General features: G+C 43.0%; 1 protein-coding gene across 2 annotated transcripts in view; it reads left to right on the top strand.

The window, feature by feature from the left end:
• LOC115168101 (calmodulin-binding transcription activator 1-like) overlaps positions 1-12300 on the top strand; it is a 349660-nt gene that overhangs the window by 20619 nt on the left and 316741 nt on the right. The window lies entirely within an intron of this gene.

Genomic DNA, 12300 nt, shown 5'->3' with positions numbered 1-12300 from the left:
AGGCAATAAATAGGCCATGGTGGCGAAGTAATTACAATATAGCAATTAAACACTGGAATGGTAGATGTGCAGAAGATGAATGTGCAAGTAGAGATACTGGGGTGCAAAGAAGCAAGATAAATAAATAAATACAGTATGGGGATGAGGTAGGTAGATAGATGGGCTGTTTACAGATGGGCTATATACAGGTGCAGTGATCTGTGAACTGCTCTGACAGCTGGTGCTTAAAGCTAGTGAGGGAGATATGAGTCTCCAGCTTCAGAGATTTTTGCAGTTCGTTCCAGTCATTGACAGCAGAGAACTGGAAGGAAAGACGACCAAAGGAGGAATTGGCTTTGGGGGTGACCAGCGAGATATACTTGCTGGAGCGCTTGCTACGAGTGGGTGCTGCTATGGTGACCAGTGAGCTGAGATAAGGCGGGGCTTTACCGAGCAGAGTCTTGTAGATAACCTGTAGCCAGTGGGTTTGGCGACGAGTATGAAGCGAGGGCCAACCAACGAGAACGTTCAGGTCGCAATGGTGGGTAGTGTATGGGGCTTTGGTGACAAAACGGATGGCACTGTGATAGATTGCATCCAGTTTGTTGAGTAGAGTGTTGGAGGCTATTTTATAGATGACATCACCGAAGTCGAGGATCGGTTGGATGGTCAGTTTTACGAGGGTATGTTTGGCAGCATGAGAATCCCGAAGTCATGCCGGAAATTGTTTTTGTGGCATGTGACATAATATGGAGGACCCGGCAAGCATGCCAGAACATACAAACCCTACCGTTACGCTTGTTTACACTGAGCTGCACTGGGGTCGGAAAGCAATCTTGGTTACATTAAGACACTGTGGAGCCGGCATGAGATATAGGTTAGAAAACGTACCTCACAGCAAGGATGGGATATGCCACTACTCCAAATTGTACCTTTGTCCACACTAAGGATGTGACAAATGGACAAATGTTCTTAACATTTAAACAGCAATTTTGTTTTGCAGTTTTCCATGAAAATGATAAGAAACATTTTCCACATGAATTCATAATGCAGCTGCGCTGCTGCCTGCAACAGTTCGGGTCTCAGATGGTTAGCATTGCACCTGTACTACTCGCAAAGTTTGCATTTCCTTCTCATTTAACTTTTTAAAGTATTGCCATACAGGACTTTGCTGCTGTCGCTTGCCTTTCTCTGACATTTTTCCAACTTTTAATGACGACGATGTAGTGGTGGAGAGTTGATTCCAAAATAATTTATTCCTCGACTCTAGCACATGGACTCCCGGTGTTGACTCCCGTTTTTGAGTGTCAAGATTCGATTCTGCAAGGAATTGACACCTAAGATTCAGTATTTTTGGAATTGAGAAGACTGATTAGTTGGCGTACTTCCGAGACACTTGCGTCTTTCATAGCGAGTTAGCGAGGAACAGAGAGAGAGGGTATGGGCACAGTATAGGCAAGTCGGCCACCAGGCATACAGTCAGAAATGAGTACTGGGCCTATTAAAAAGCAATCAAAAGCTGTATCTCGCAATGGAATGGTGTATCTCGTAATTTCTTGGCTTGCAATGTCTCGCAACTTCAGTAAAGGTGGGCCTATCATCAATGAATAGGCTAGGATGTTCTACATGCTACAGATCGAAGACTGAACAAACTCACATCATTAGATAAGAGAAAAAGCAGGGTGTAATCATTAGTCCAAACAGTTCCGTTTCGCAACTAAAACAAGAGTTTCTATTGGACAAATTCAGTTAAGTCCCTTCCTGTTTCATTGCATTTGCTTCCATTTAAGAAATGTTTTGTAACAGAATCGGCGTATTGAATACACCCTAAGTGACACAACGGAAGGAGAGAAAGGAGTGGGCAGGCAGAAAAAACCTGGTGTGCATATGTCTCGCAAATTCACCAAAGTAGCCTAAAGTTTGTCTCTTCCTCTCTGGTTTTATTTAAATAAACAACTTTCCCCAGGCCTTTATAGCCTGTCGACTAGTTAGGCTATAACACAGAAAATAATATGTTTAGTGATAACTGCACTGTGATTAACATTTTGTGTGAAAAAATAAATAAATAAGCTGATTGGCTGACACTGCCATTCCAAAATGGCTGTGTTGGCTACTGCAACTAGTATGAGGGTGAAAAGTTCAGTTTTCTGGAAAAACTAGCAGTATTTCAATCTTCTCGATGTATCAGTGTGGATAAAGATAAAAGTTGGAGTACAGTGGCACATCCCATCCTTGCATTGAGGTATGTTTTCCGACCCATATCACGTGCCGACTCCACAATCGGTGTAACCATGATTGTGTTCCGACCCCAGTGCAGCTCATTGTAAACAAGCGTAATGGTAGGGTCAGTATCTTCTGGCAAGCCAGCCTATTCCATATAATGTAAACTCCAACAAAAATAACTTCAAATGTACAACTTCAAATTAAACCAAATTGTTTGCACTCATGACTACTGTTTATTTATTTTTATTTCGATCTTGTCTAATCGCTGCAACTCCCCAACAAGCTCGGAAGAGGCGAAAGTCAAGTCATGCATCCTCTGAAACATGACCCGCCGAACCGCGCTTCTTAACACCAGCCTGCTTACCGGAAGCCAATGTGTCGGAGGAAACACCGTTCAACTGACGACCGAAGTCAGCCTGCAGGCACTCGGCCCGCCACAAGGAGTCACTAGAGCGCAATGAACCAAGTAAAGACCCCCTGGCCAAACCATCCCCTAACCTGGACGACGCTGGGCCAATTGTGCACCGCCCTATGGGACTCCCGGTCACGGCCAGATGTGACACAGCCTGGGATCGAACCCAGGTCTGTAGTGACGCCTCAAGCACCGCCTCAATGCAGTCCTTAGACTGCTGCGCCACTCAGGAGGCCCATGGCTACTGGTTTTAATAAAAAAAATGTGCCAACTTAAAAGCAAAAATTGATGAATTTACTGTTTCAAATCATCTTGCAAGGTTGCTAGCCAACTAGCCTGCGAGTGTTAGCCCTACTAGCCTGCTAACGTTAGACCTACCAGCCTGTTAACTTTCCGTGACTGCATGAGTTGCTATCAACACCTAGTTTACAGCTACATAAAGTAATCCAAAGTTTTAGAAATATGACACCATCTAACCAGTTATCAAATAATGTTACCGGCATATGCAGTTATCTTAGCCAGCAAGCAAGCCAGCTAGCTAAAGTTAGCTAGCTAGTCTAGCTAGCAGGCTAAAATAACTAACTAGCCTAGCTCGCCAAATACCACGGTTGACATAGCTAAGTAGTAAGCCAGAGAACAACACCAACTAGTCTACCAAAGGCAGGAATCCACAGAACACAAAATAAGCCAGCAGATATAAAGTAGAGAGAGTGGAGACTTAACGATTGACGGCTGAGTTAGCTACCAAAGAAAAGCCAAGAAGGCACTTCAGAGGGAGAGGCCGTTTTACCAGCCGAGGGAGAGTCAGCTAATCCAATAGCGAGCTTGCTAACATGGAGTAGATTCTCCATATGACGTTGAGAAATAGTCATTGTGGGTAGTTTAGAAGATATCCGGAAATAAGTTAATAAATATATAAAAACCCCAAAACATAACTATGTTTGTAGTTATAGGTAACCAGATTGTGACTACAACTGAGTTACTAAGTGTTTGACCACACTATGTTGTTACTTTGGTGAGTAAAAACTCATGCTTCCTACCCTTTAACATCAGACACAAAATCTGACATTCTGCAAGCCTATATTTTACATTTTACATTTTAGTCATTTAGCAGACGCTCTTATCCAGAGCGACTTACAGTAGTGAATGCATACATTTCATAAATTTCTTTCCCGTACTATATTTGCGCATACATGGTAAATTCTTGAATTTACTTTTTTTTTAACTCACATTTTTATAATTCAACTTAACTTCAGCTTTACTGTTTTAAATTAGTTAGCAAAGGAATAATTAACCCCCAAAAAATTGCATTGTTAAATCTATTTTGTTTATGCTGACAAAGTACATATTATCTAAAAATGGTCGATCTAAATTGTCTTATGTGTAGAATCACATGCTTATATTTATTTAGGTTTCAACATCAACACCGCTTTTGCAGCTGATAGAATTATATTCACTAGATTTTCAACTTGATTTGTTCCTGTTGCTTAGCTTCCCATTTCCAGTTTTTTTGTTTGGCCCTCCAGTCTAGCGGCCAATAGTAAGACATAGAGGAAAAATGTATGATAAAAAATGTAGCATGTCACAGAACACAAACATTTTAACAGTTAAGCTTGTGATTTTCATAATGTACATGCCCAGAGCCCTGTATTCCTAAAGCACATTAGCATTCATTTTGAAGCCACTGTAAAATATTAATTGTCTTAATTTGTCTAGAGGCTCTGTACTGTTTGGCTGCTGTAGAAAGGAATATGGAGAGCATGATGTTCTCGGCAGATCCTAATTGAAGGTTTCTTCTGCATTGTGAGCACAGTGTCATTGAGCTCCTTAAGAATAGTATGACCTTTGAACGTACCATGATGCTCACTGGCTGAATAAAGCACTCAACCTACGCACATAAGAACCTGCAACAGTCTATTTCCACGTACATGGCCAAAAGTATGCTCCTCGAACATTTCATTCCAAAATCATGGACATTAATATGGAATTGGTCCCCCCTTTGCTGCTATAACAGCCTCCACTCTTCTGCAAAGCTTTCCACTAGATGTTGGAATGTTGCTGTGGGGACTTGCTTTCATTCAGCCACAAGAGCATTAGTGGTAGGTCGGGCACTGATGTTGGGTAATTAGGCCTGGCTCGCAGTCGGCGTTCCAATTCATCCCAAAGGTGTTCGATGGGGTTGCGGTCAGGGCTTTGTGCAGGCCAGTCAAGCTCTTCCACACCAATCTCGACAAACTGTATGGACCTCGCATTTTGCACTTGGGCATTGTCATGTTGAGACAGGAAAGGCCTTCCCCAAACTGTTGCCACAAAGTTGGAAGCACAGAATCGTCTAGAATGACATTGTATGCTGTAGCATTAAGATTTCCCTTCACTGGAACTAAAGGGCCTAGCCCGAACCATGAGAAACAGCCCCAGACTATTATTCCTCCTCCACCAAACTTTACAGTTGGCACTATGCATTGGGATAGGTAGTGTTCTCCTGGCATCCGCCAAACCCAGATTTGTACGTCGTATTGCCAGATGGTAAAGCATGATTCATCACTCCAGAGAACGCGTTTCCACTTTTCCGGAGTCCAATGGAGGCGAGCTTTACACCACTACAGCCGACGCTTGGCATTGCACATTGTGATCTTAGGCTTGTGTGCGGCTCCTCGGCCATGGAAACCCATTTCATGAAGCTCCCTACGAACAGTTATTGTGCTGACGTTGCTTCCAAATGCAGTTTGGAACTCAGTAGTGAGGGCTGAAACCGAGGACAGATGATTTTTATGCGCTTCAGCACTTGGCAGGCCCGTTCTGTGAGCTTGTGTGGCCTACCACTTTGTGGCTGAGCCGTTGTTGCTCCTAGACATTTCTACTTCACAATAACAACACTCACAGTTGACCTGGGCAGAAATTTGAATTGTTGGAAAGGTGGCATCCTATGACGGTGCCATGTTGAAAGTCACTGAACTCTTCAGTACAGGCCATACTACTGGCAGTGTTTGTCTATGGAGATTGCATGGCTGTGTGCTTGATTTTATACACCTGTCAGCAACGGGTGTGGCTGAAATAACCAAATCCACTAATTTGAAGGTGTCCACATACTTTTGTAGTGTAGTGTATCCATGTAGTGTATGTATCCGTGGAATAAGAGCTGGATCAAATTGGATGTGTCTTATCGCTTTGCTTATGTTTAATTTTACACTTTCCATTCTTAATTAAAGGAATCCCTGTATAGCCTAAACCATAAATGTAACTGTCGATCACACGAGTTCCTGTTCAGTAGGGCTGCATATTCCACAACGTATTCATCCAGCATTATGTAGAACTCATAATTTCAACATAACAAAGTATTTAACATAGGCTGCATAAGAGCCTGGAGGTGTTTCACATTTCATATATTGTATCATACCAATAAGAAAAGATAACAATTCGTTTAGCTTTCTGTCGCAGAAAATGAAAGTGCAAAATGTTATTATTTGTATGCCGTGTGAAAATGAATCACAGAAGCCATTTGTCCTTGACCTATAGGCCAGCCATTTTACATTATTTCATTTATTTCCAGTGCAGCCACTTTAAAATGTTATGCAAGTGAGACAGTGTATTGCTTGATCTTCACATTTTATTTGTCATGATCTGTTTTTGTTGTATGGATTGTCTCTCTTGTCTACATACGTGGAGACTAGCAGAGAGACTGGAACTAAACATTATTTAGTTTGCTGCCTGAAGCTGGAGGGATTTTGAATGATTGCAATTGCAGAAGTTTCTCTAAGGAAATTCAAAAGCTGCTGCCGGGGAAGGCATCGCTGAGTTCTTAATACAATTGATCCCAATGAAGCAAACGTTGTGGTTTGAACACATTAACCGACAGGCAGCGGAATCGTCAGAGGAGCCAAGGCAAAGAAAAGCAGCACTGTTTTATTTGTATAATTCTAAAGTTATTAGCTAAAAGTGTTTCTTTCCCCTTTCATTAATTACATTTTAAGTGTGTAACTTTTTAAAAGAAAATAGTGCGGAGCAAAGTGATTGGTTGAGAGACCTTCTGATGGTCTGAGCCCCACTGTCATAGCTCACCTGTCACTCCCACATCAACTCAGGTCCGCCAAACCTCTGGAGTGACAAATAGTCAACCACCTTCTCTTAAAGGTGCATTTATGAAATAGAAAGGCATTTTGATCCTTCAAAAGTGAAGTGATGTAGTGACAAGTCTTTGTGCTTGAATATGCTGTATAAAGAATGAATGACAATGCCAAGATAGAGACAGAGAGGGAAGGAAGCCGTTTTTGGTATTACAGTCAAGCCTCAAGATTTGAGAGAATTTGTCCGAATTTTGTCACCACTTTTCCTCAGGGTGCAGATCAGTTCAGATCAATGATCCTATGGCTTTATTGAAATTCGATATTGAGATAATTAGTTGTTAATGAGTGAATTAATCGAATTATATGCGCGAAGATTTGATCAAAGTCACTGCCACTAATAATGACAAGAAATTAAAGCAATGTGCCAAACCCAGCCACCCGTACTTTTGATTAACAAATTTGGGCCAGAAATACTGTCGTCATTGGTTTTCCGATTGAGTGAAAAACAAGTGGAAGCATCAGAGCAAACATGATGGTAAATTATTAATGTGATCCGTACCTCAAGACAAAATATGGGTGGTGTTGAAATTAGTGATGTCACTTTTATTTACATGTGAAGTCCTTACTTCTAATGTCTTTGTTGCTGTTTTAGATGATTTGTTTTGTATTAGCCTAATCCCTTAGCCCTTTGGAGTAACCTAATTGTTGCAGTGCTGATTTGAATAGGTCTACACATGAATTAACATACACAATATAATCTCTGTATTAGACATTATCTCTATCTATCATTCTCTCAGTCTGCCTCACTTTTGTTTCCTTGCCATGTTATGAACAATGTTATGTTATGTTTTCTAATTGAGGCTACTGTTTTAGCTTGTTTCTCCTGTCTGACCTGCAGAGTTCTCCTAGCCGTCTAAATGAATTAATGGATTTTGAAATTGCTTTCATCAATGCAAGCACATTTAATAAACAGACACAGTTGTGTTTCTGATGTTACTGTAAGAGAGCACAATATATTCCCATGTTTGTTATAGGATTAATGTGATAGGTAAGGTACCTCATGTCAGGTTTTCCAATACCACAAGCAAAGAGAGCATCATACTTAATTATGTTGCACGTTGTGTGTTAGGAGAGCACTACTTTCCAGGGTTGAGAAGACGGAGGGAGATAGGCAACCTTCCCTAAAATCAAGGGCGTTTCTCTTTCATGTGCGCCGTGCGAAGGGAACCAGCGTCTCTGTCTCTTTCTGTGCTGTGGCTTGTTGGTGGCAGGCGGGGAGGGAGGGGATTACAGTCTCTTGTCGGCAGCGATTGTGTGACTCTTAGCGAAAGTGACACCTCATCAATTCTCTGCATATTTCTGGCGCTGGTTCAGCATGCCTAATGCAACCTTGTTGTTTTTCTCCCCCTCTGATTAAACTCTCAACATTTTGGGTACTATGATAGAGAGCGCCTTTGATGACCACTTCAGCATGAATGCAGGATTGCGCACAAACTAAACGCTTTCCTTAAACCTAACCTATCCTGATGTGTGCAGCTATTATCATACTGGCTTAAAGATGTCTGTCTCAACCCTGTATGAATTTAAAGGCCTCATCCCTCATAGGTAGGTTGGAAAGGTCTTGGCTTCTACCTTGTTGCTGAATAAGTGTTTGTCATCCTTCTAGAGGTGAAAGAGATTCTCCCCTCCTGCCCCTCCAAATGTGTATCGGAATGGAGCGAGGGTGTGAAGGCAGTTAGTGCCGAGCTATTCATTTTTATCTAACGTTTATGGGGAGAAGGTATGAAGGAATACATTTCAAGCATTTACTGGAAAATTAGATAAACCAATCTGATAAAAATGCGAGGGGAGGAAGGCAGGAAGAGGGCGGAGGAAGGGGGCAGACTCATCCTCTCTCAGAGCCGGTGATAGGCATGCACGCTGCGCTCAGCTTTTAAATTGTCAAAGTGAGATTAAGAGGAAATATGGGGCAAAGCTTGACAATTTAACCATAGCGGAAATAAAGGGAGGTATGTTTCCTCTTAGGGAGGGCATGCCAGAAATCAGTGTTTTCTCAAGGAGGGAAATATTTGACTTGTATAATTTGTGAACCCTTCACAAAGAATAGGAAGTTTTGCACCTCAGGTTCGACTACTGCTGCAGATAATCACAAATATTACATATTTTGTCTCTTATTGCAGTTTACATACATTGCATTACATGACATTGACATTGATTTACATAAAGTATACTTTAATAACCCCTAAGACTAAAGCTATTCCCATAGTTTGTTTCACACAGAGCCACACCCCTTCTTGTAGTCGAATCATGTATCATTTTGTGTCATTGCTCTTTCAGTCAGCACCCTGACTCCTAATGCTTACTGAGATGAGTCTAGGCCCAGGAGAAACAAATCCTCACCAGAATTCCTCTCAGGTTCACAACCAACTGCTTGCTATTGTCTGCTGGCTGCTCTGGCAGCCATGACCTCTATTTGGCCGGACATTCCTGTTGAGATTAAAATCTTTTTAAAGAAGGACACCTCACACAGAAAGGGCTTAAAGCTTCTATCCCTTCCCAGATCAAACAGAACCGCCTCCATGTTTAGGTTACCTCAGCATGGGAAGGTAGGAGGACTGGAGATGTATTTTAGAATTGCAATGCCATGTAGGAGTGCTATTTTTTAAATGCATCTCTTGCTCTTTGGCTCTCGTTGGAACTCTGGGTTCTAAGTCTGGGCCTGGTATTCATCCAATGGTAAATTAAGTGGACTGGTCTCCAAAATAGTTAAATACCCACCAATCTGTATACATTTAAGCCAATTAGGGTTACTTTGGATGAATGCCTCTGTTTGTGAGATATCAGAATGCATTAGAAAACATGTCGCAATCAGACTTGCCATATTGAGGGGAAAAAGGTCTGATCCTCAGTCAAAAAGAGTCTTGAAAAGCAGAAGCGCTGGTCCACAGCAGCAGGAAGCCCGGGCGAGAGGGGACAGGGGACCTAAGCTGGTGTGACACCCTCAGTCCTTAATGAACGCCACACAGCACCACTCTGAGAACTGCACTGTGAAGCACAGTGAGCAATGCCTCCCCCATAGCTGCCCCATAGTTGCCTGCTGCCTCTAAACTGGTGCTGAACCCAGAGAGACAAGACAGCATCAGCTCAGGCCTCAGTCGGCCTGCTACACATTGAATGCCCCTGTCGTCAGTAATAATCCTCTAGTGCCTGCCGCTAACTCTGGCAGTGGCACGGCATGGTGCCTGCATGCAATATGCCTCCTCTCAGAACAGCACCCAGCCAGAGCCTCACTGGAGACTGGACACACTCAGTGGACACACTCACTATACTCCTGGGCAGTGGGTGAATCAGACCGACTGGGAGAGAGGGCCAGGGAGGCAGCTAGCCTAGCGATTCAGTGCTGGTCAGACTCAGAAGAACCACAGCTAATGAGTCATGAAATGCATACGACTGAGGAAGGGAGGTAATCTTGGGAGTCGATCACTGACAGTAGGAGATAGGCAGCGATAATGATGAGGACAATTGGATACAGTGGTGTAATCATTCAGAACCTTATCTCTGGCTGGAACGTCATGTCTGTTAACCCTTTCCAAGGCGTTTGTTTGCTACAACTCCCCACTATTATTATTTGAGAATCCAAGGCACAATCTTTCAAAGAGAGCTGCAGGAGATCGCTTCAATCAGATACAGTTTTCATCATTCCTCTGTTCTTTTGTAACGGTAATGATTACTTTTATGTTTTTATTGAACAAAATATGAAAGGATTACAATGGCAGTAGAGCTGAGCAGGCGTCTCTCCTTGGTCTCTCCTTTCAAAACAAGCTAGTTACCAATGTCATGTTGTTTCCGTTTGATCCAGATGAAGTTTATTGTATCATTAACGAATCACCAATTTTTTAATACCTTGCTGAAAGCTAAATGAGGTTCATTTACATGATGTCCTTCCTATAGCCCTGGATACTCAGCTCTGTGAGGTTTGTGTTCTTCCCAGAACCTTTTTACTGTGGCTTGCAGCTTCTCTAGTGCTGCTGCCTACTGCTGAGGCTGGTGAATCCCCCTCTGAATATCCTGACCTCATTACAACATTGGCTGGATTAAAGCTTTCTCCGATGGATTAGGATGATTCTGATTAGGATGATTGGGCCTGCCCTCATCAAACAGCCAGGTGTTTGACTCCCTTTAATGCATTTTATATCCAAGATGACATATCCAAGATGGCATAGCAATCAGACGTCCTTTGTCCTCGTCTTGTCGTGTCCCGTGTATATATATATATTTACATATTTTCTTCGCATATCTCTTTATATATTTTTTTCTAAAAACTCAACTTCAAAACACTCTCCTGCAACCCGCCTCACCAATTAAAAAAAAAAGTATTATTTACCTCAAATCTGAAATCCACAACAGAAGCTAGCCAGAAGTTAGCCAGTTCACTAGCTAACGTTAGAATTCAGCTAACCACGGTTGGCGGTCATCAGCTATCCCTTAGCTCGAAAAGCTAGCGCCAGTTTTGTACAACGCGACTCAGACCAGAGCATACCGGGCCTATTTTCTCTCCATATCCCCGGATTTCTACCGCAAGCTCTGGACATTTACACCTGGATCTTGCAGGTGAGTGACTATTGGCTAACGTCGGTCCAGGAGCTAACAGCAATTATTCCGGAGCTAGCCAGCTGAAGAGTTCCATCAGCCACTCCTGGGCTACAATCACCTATCCGGACCCGTTTTACTGCCGATGCGGAGCCCCATCGGCCTTCACGACTGGACTACCGACGTTATCTGCCCGAGGAAGCTATCCAACTGGCCCCTCCGTTGCGACGTAACCTGAACGCCCATCTGCGGCCAGCTAATTGTTAGCTGTCTTATCGGCTGCTATCTGAATAGGTTTATCGGCCAATTTTCTTGGGCCACTAAAACTATAACTATTTTTCCAATTGGATTGGTCCCCTCTACCACACGGAACCCCACTAGTCTACTGCCGGAAACGCACGAGGTGGCTAAAAACAGACCATCTTCTGCCAACTTGCTACCCATGGCCCGGCTAGCTGTCTGAATCGCCGTGACCGCAACTGACCTCACTACTCACTGGACCCTTTTGATCACTTGGCTAAGCATGCCTCTCCTTAATGTCAATATGCCTTGTCCATTGCTGTTCTGGTTAGTGTTTATTGGCTTATTTCACTGTAGAGCCTCTAGCCCTGCTCATTATACCTTATCCAACCTCTCAGTTCCACCACCCACACATGCGATGACATCACCTGGTTTCAATGATGTTTCTAGAGACAATATCTCTCTCATCATCACTCAATGCCTAGGTTTACCTCCACTGTATTTACATCCTACCATACCTTTGTCTGTACATTATACCTTGAAGCTATTTTATCACCCCCAGAAGCCTGCTCCTTTTACTCTCTGTTCCGGATGTCCTAGACGACCAATTCTCATAGCTTTTAGCCGTACCCTTACCCTACTCCTCCTCTGTTCCTCTGGCGATGTAGAGGTGAATCCAGGCCCTGCAGTGCCTAGCTCCACTCCTATTCCCCAGGCTCTCTCTTTTGATGACTTCTGTAACCGTAATAGCCTTGGTTTCATGCATGTTAACATTAGAAGCCTCCTCCCTAA

Source organism: Salmo trutta, chromosome 30 (genome assembly GCF_901001165.1).
Source record: "Salmo trutta chromosome 30, fSalTru1.1, whole genome shotgun sequence".
NCBI lineage: Eukaryota > Metazoa > Chordata > Actinopteri > Salmoniformes > Salmonidae > Salmo > Salmo trutta.
This window is presented reverse-complemented; position numbering and strand designations above follow the sequence as displayed.